This window comes from Physeter macrocephalus, unplaced genomic scaffold (genome assembly GCF_002837175.3).
Source record: "Physeter macrocephalus isolate SW-GA unplaced genomic scaffold, ASM283717v5 random_693, whole genome shotgun sequence".
In the NCBI taxonomy this organism is placed as follows: Eukaryota; Metazoa; Chordata; class Mammalia; order Artiodactyla; family Physeteridae; genus Physeter; species Physeter macrocephalus.
The window spans coordinates 44,064-50,000 of record NW_021145919.1 but is presented as its reverse complement, the minus strand read 5'-3'; the positions used below and the strand labels follow the sequence as shown (position 1 = coordinate 50,000).

At 51.4% G+C, this 5,937-nt stretch overlaps 1 long non-coding RNA gene across 1 annotated transcript; it reads right to left on the bottom strand.

The window, feature by feature from the left end:
• Positions 1–6: 6 nt before the first annotated feature.
• On the bottom strand, positions 7–5,228 carry LOC112063632 (uncharacterized). Its single transcript, XR_002891076.3, has 3 exons — positions 5,138–5,228; positions 4,076–4,295; positions 7–139 (listed from the first exon to the last, which is right to left on the bottom strand). It is a non-coding gene; the product is annotated as an uncharacterized lncRNA (long non-coding RNA).
• Positions 5,229–5,937: the final 709 nt, after the last annotated feature.

Below are 5,937 nucleotides of genomic sequence, written 5' to 3'. Positions count from 1 at the left end.
AATAATGCCTACATGATGGTGCTTCCATAAAAATCCCTAAATTACAGAGTTCAGAGAGTTTCCAGTTTCATGAACACACTAAGGTACTGGGAGGGATCCTTGCAATTCTATATGAATATGAGGATCAACTTTTCCATTTCTGCAAAAAAAAAAAAAAAAAAAAACCATTGGAACTTTGATAGAGATCACACTGAATCTGCAAATTGCTTTCGGTAGTATTGCCATCTTAAAGATACTAAGTCTTCTAATCCATAAACACAAGATGTCTTTCCATTTATTTAAGTTTCTAATTTCTTTTGTTTTCTAGTATTCTGTGTATAAATCTTTTACTTCCTTGGTTAAATTTATTCCTAGGTATTTTATTTTGGATGCTACTGTAAATGAAATTTTCATAATTTCCTTTTTAGATTGTTCACTGGTGTCATTCTGGTTTTGATTTTCATTTTCCTGATGACTAATGTTGTTGAACATCTTTTCATAATCTTTTCATGTGCTCATCAGCCATTCATATGTCTTTTTTGGTGAAATGTAATTTCATTCTTAATCTCCCACTCTGTATTTCTAGTGGAGAGAGGGGTAGTCCCTTTGTCTCTCTCACATACTTTCTCCCTTCTTCCATTTCTCTTTACTTTCAGAAAGTACTTAACAGATGAAGGGATAGCATAGTGCAGGGGGTTAACAACACAGACACTGAAGCCATATCTAGGTCCCACTCTGCCATATACTAGCTGCATGACCATACTTAACTTCTCTTTCAGTTTCTTCAAGGTTTAAATAGGGTGTTTTGTTAAATAAACTTTTATTTCATTTGTTACATAAAATAACTACAGCCTACTACAGCCAAGCATTGTGCTAAACCCTACAATGCAGTCATGAGCAAAAGAGACACAGCCATTGAGCTTCCAATGCATTATTCCAGTGAATATGAAACCCCAATTGCAATTAACACCTGAGGGAGGGCCACAGGTGTCTGTCACAGGGTATTTTGACCTGGCTGTCACCTTTTCTGAAGACACTGGTGCTTTAACTGAGCACAGGAGATGTTAGCTAGGCAAAGAGGAGGAATAGCATCCCAGGCAGTGAGAACATGTAGGGGGTGGCAGAGAGTACAGCTGAGGAGGCAGGTGGAGAGCAGTGTGGATGAATCTCAGAGAATGAAAGGGGAATGTGGTGGAAGATGAAGCTAGAAGAGGCCAGCATGGGCAGACTGGATTGAGACTCAAAGGCCTTGCTGAGAACTTGAAATTTTATTCTGAAGAATAGGAGAAGCCGCTGAGGTGTTTTAAGCAGAAGGGTGACAAATTCAGATTTGTTTTTCAAAGAGATCCTTCTGGACACAGTACAGTTTGAGAAGAGAGCATGAGGCTGAGTCCTGAAGTACTGGAACACTTAATAAACCAAATAGAGCCTTGTATGTCAAAATGTGTAAGCAGGGCTTCCCTGGTGGCACAGTGGTTGAGAGTCCGCCTGCCGATGCAGGGGACATGGGTTCGTGCCCCAGTCCAGGAAGATCCCACATGCCGCGGAGCGGCTAGGCCCGTGAGCCATGGCCGCTAAGCCTGCGCGTCCGGAGCCTGTGCTCCGAAACGGGAGAGGCCACAACAGTGAGACGCCTGCGTACCACAAAAAAAAAAAAAAAAAAAAAAAAAATGTGTAAGCAATGAAAGAGAGGCCTTCAAGAAGAGATGATCACCTACCAGTCAAATGCTGCTGAGAATTACTCAAGGAAGATGAAGACTGAAAAAAATCTACTGAACTCAGAGTCAGGAGGTCCCTGGTAACAGCTAAGGAGCCCCCAAACAACACTACTGCTGCTCAGACCTCAGAGTCTGTCTGCCCTCTCTATAGCCCCACAGCCACTGCATCAGGACTTCCCCTCTGGCAGATCAGAGCAGGTCTTTCTCATTAAGCTTCTTAGGAGGATTCCCTGGCAGCTCTCCTGGCTGGCTGCACCAGATACATCATGGGGCCAGGCCAGTATGACCATGTCTGCCTATCTCATCTAACCCACCTCACCCATTTCGCTACTCAGGAGCCAGAGGTACCTACTGGGTGCCAGCATGCAGGCAGCCTCATGCCATGGCTAAGTACTACTCTGAAGTCAGACACCAGTTCCTAACAGCTCTACCACTAATCAAGATCTTGGTGAAAGATTTCTTTTCAATTAAAAAAAATTTTTTTTTGAATTTTTTTGATTTTTTTTTTTTTTTTTTGAATTTTTGGCTGCATTGGGTCTTCATTGCTGTGTGGGCTGCACACGGGCTTTCTTTACTTGCAGCAAGCGGGGGCTACTCTTCATTGCGGTGTGCAGGCTTCTCATTGCGGTGGCTTCTCTTGTTGCGGAGCACAGGCTCTCTTGTTGTGGAGCCACTAAGCCTGTGTGCCACAACTACTGCACAGGCTTCAGTAGTTGCAGCATGTGGGCTCAACAGTTGCGGCACGCGGGCCCTAGAGCGCGCGGGCTTCAGTAGTTGCAGCACATGAGCTCAGTAGTTGTGGTGCGTGGGCTCTAGGGCCCACAGGCTCAGTAGTTGTGGCATGCGGGCTCTAGAGCACAGGCTCAGTAGCTGTGGCGCATGAGCTTAGTTGCTCCGCGGCATGTAGGATCTTCCCAGACCAGGGATCGAACCCGTGTCCCCTGCATCGGCAGGTGGATTCTTAACCACTGCGCCACCAGGAAAGTCCTGGTGAAAGACATTTAAATGGCCAAAACTGTTTTCCAATTTGTAAAATGCTGTGACAATGAAGCATGTATCAAATACTCCATCTAAGGAATTAGCTATCATAGGTTCATAGTCATTCATTCAGCAATTGTTTATTGTGCAAGTAATAGGGATATGATAGTCAACAAGACAGACGTCATCCATGTCAACACGGAATGCCTAATCTAGTGGGGGACCCAGTCAAGCAAAGATTCAATGCTTCGATGGGAAAAGCACAGGGTACTGGCAGAGGATTAGGTGGGTGGGGGAACAAAAGTCACACCCCTAGTCTTGATAGGGAGGGTTGATTTTTCTTTGGGCAAGATCACTCATTATAGCATAAAGACAGGGTTGGTGCCACTGGCAAGAGAAGGTTTGGTTCCTGTCCTTAAAGAGAATTTAATTTGGTTGAAAAGGCAAGCACAGGAAAACAACGAGAAGAAAAATGCAAAGAAATTCTAGGCAACTGTCATACTGGGTGTCACACTGGCTTTTTTTTGCAAAAAAGTCTCAGCTTATCTATACTCAGGTTCCAAATATCCCCACCATACAGAGGCCTAAAAGCTGGGCCCCAGGGCCACCAGAGTATGTGTGTCTCTCAAGACTGGGAGCAGCGCAGGACCGCTATTGCTCCATAGGATTTTCCCAGGCTCAAAGCCCTCTCACCCAGAAGTGAACACAAGGCCTGCCCAGCAGAGGTCTGGGGTTCCTGCAAATTCTGTAGCTGGAGAGGAGGCTGCCGCAGCTCCCCAGCTTCTCTCAGGCCTTCCTCCTCTGCTAGGTTCAGTTATAAATAGCTTGCTGGTTTCCAGCTGGGAATCTCCCAGCCCTGCAAAGAGTAAGCACCGCCTTCTCACCCTGTGCTGCCCTCAGCCTGGAGCAGAAGGGGGTGGTAGCTGGCAGGGGTAAGGAGACTAGATAAGGGAAGGGCAAGAACCACCACCCCAGAGAAGCTGGCAACTGGACTACATTACCCACAATCCCAGATCGTAAGTGGAAAGAAGAGGCCGCTGGGGGCCTGCAGCCTTAGGCAGGAACAAGTCCAGAGGTGTCCTAGTCCCTGGGTGTGCAGCCCAGGCCCAGTTTTTTTTCCAAAATGTAACCCCTAAACCTTCAGTCATGGGCCTTAGAGATCATCTCCTCTCCATGCACCCAATTCACAGGCACTCCCTGAGGCCAGGGAGACAGACAAAACTCCTTCTATTTTGGCCTTATTCGCAGTGTATGCGTGTGCTTACCACCAGAGACTGGAAGTTTGTGAGTGAACTTATTCTGGATCAAGTCCAGAGGCTTCTTAGTGCTAAAAGCCCCCTCCCTGGCATATTACTTGACTTGTTACTCCCAAGCTCTGAGCTTTTGTCTCCCTGCCTCACCTGAGGAAGAGCAAATGCTCACAGGTTGGTCCATGGTGCACTTCTGGAAGCACTGGGGGGTGGGTGTTCAGGAACTGCTGCTGGTTTGGTCTCTGCTGAGATCTGGTCCCTCTCCGAGCTTTGCTCATCTCCCAGCAGACAGATCAGGGTAATCACATGGCTGCGGCAGGTTTAAGTCCCTGGAGGCACTGTACGAGGGCCTGTGGGGGCCTGCTGGTTCCTGCAGTGGATAAACCGGAGCTGTCAGGCTGAGCAAGTGAAGCCATTCTGGGTGGTGGAGGCACCCAGTGGGCACCACTCCAGACCACAGTGCCACTGCAGGTGTACACCTGCCCCGTCTCTGTCTCCCCCACCCCAACCTTCCAACTTTCCACACAAACTATTCATGTTGGGTTCTGGGGCTCATGAAGCTCCAGACCACAGGGAGCGTAGCAGGTCTTGAAGATGTTAGCGGCCGCACCTAAAGTCGGGGACCCCTGTCCAAGGTGAAAAGGCACTGTGGCTATCCTGACAACAGGGTCCTTTCCCTCCTTCCCCTCGCTCAGATATAATAACAACTCTCACATACTGAGCCAGGCACCAGGAATGCGAAGAGGAGTAAGATCGAATCGCAGTCTCAATAAATAACCGATGTGTTAGGTGCATCCCAGACCCGTGGTGTGGGAAGGACTTCCAGATGGCCAGAGGCCTGAAACAAGTAAGGGATGAGTAGCAGTTCCACCAGAATAGTGTGGGAAGGGCATTCCAGGCCGAAGGGACAGCTTGAGTAAAGGCAGGGAGGAGCGAGAAACATCAAGCAGGGAGGAAGGCAGGGCGAGAGAAATACCGAAGACCGACTAGCAAAATGCTAGCGGAGGCGCGCGGCGAACGAGGTCAGGCCCTCACAGCACGCTTAGGCTTGGGGGCTTTAGGCCCCGGGCGGGGAGCCGAGGGAGGAACTCCAGCGAAGTCAGCTGCGCTTAGAAAATTAGGGGGAAAAGTGGGACAAAATATAAAACCGGTGGGGACAGTGGGAACCTCAGACCCTCTTGGGACGCCCAAGTCCGCCGGTCCCGCGTTTACCTCAGCCAGGCCGGGCCGCGCGTTCCCGGCCCCGCCGCCGCCCTCTCCTTGGCAGCGGGTCCCCTGGCCGCCGGCTCCCGGGCGCGGGCGGACCCGGAGGGCCGAGCTCCCGCCCACAGCCGCCCGCGGGCCGCCTGCCAGACACGCCGGGAAGGAAGGGCCTTGTATGGGCCTCAGGCAGGGAGGAAGCGTCTGGCAGGGTCCCGGGAGGAAGCGCCATATATGGCGAGGGGCGGGCCGGGGGCGAGGAGCGCGCCCGGGCGAGGAGCGCGCATGAGATGGAGGTCGCTTCCGCCGCCGCAAGGCGGAGCCGCCCCGCGCCGCGCCGCGCCGCGCCGCGCCACCCCACCCCCACCCCGCGCCAGGCCCACGACCCCCCACCCAACCCCTCCTGTCCCGGGAGGTACGCACAGCGCCCGGCACGGCTCCCTCGGTGCCGGAGCTACGGGAAGTGGGGGCGGGAGGCGGGATCCAGGCCGCCTTTGACGGCTGACCGAGCCGAGACTGATTCCCGGCTCCAGGCACTTGCTCTGTGACCTTGGGCAAAACGCCTTAGTCTCTGAGCCTGAGATTCCTCTTCCTCCGAGTGGTGTGGATAAAAATGAGAAGGATACCTGTTAAGCACGTCCGGGAGCGGCACGGCCCGCAGGGGCAGCGCATTCACCCTAACAATTGTGTGTGGCGGGGATGGGGGCGGGGATTCCCAGTCCCCTGCTGTGTCCTTTTAGCCTCTCCCTAGCCACCTCGGTGCCTGGGGGCTATATGGAGCTGACGTCTCCAGAAGATATCTTTCCAGAAGA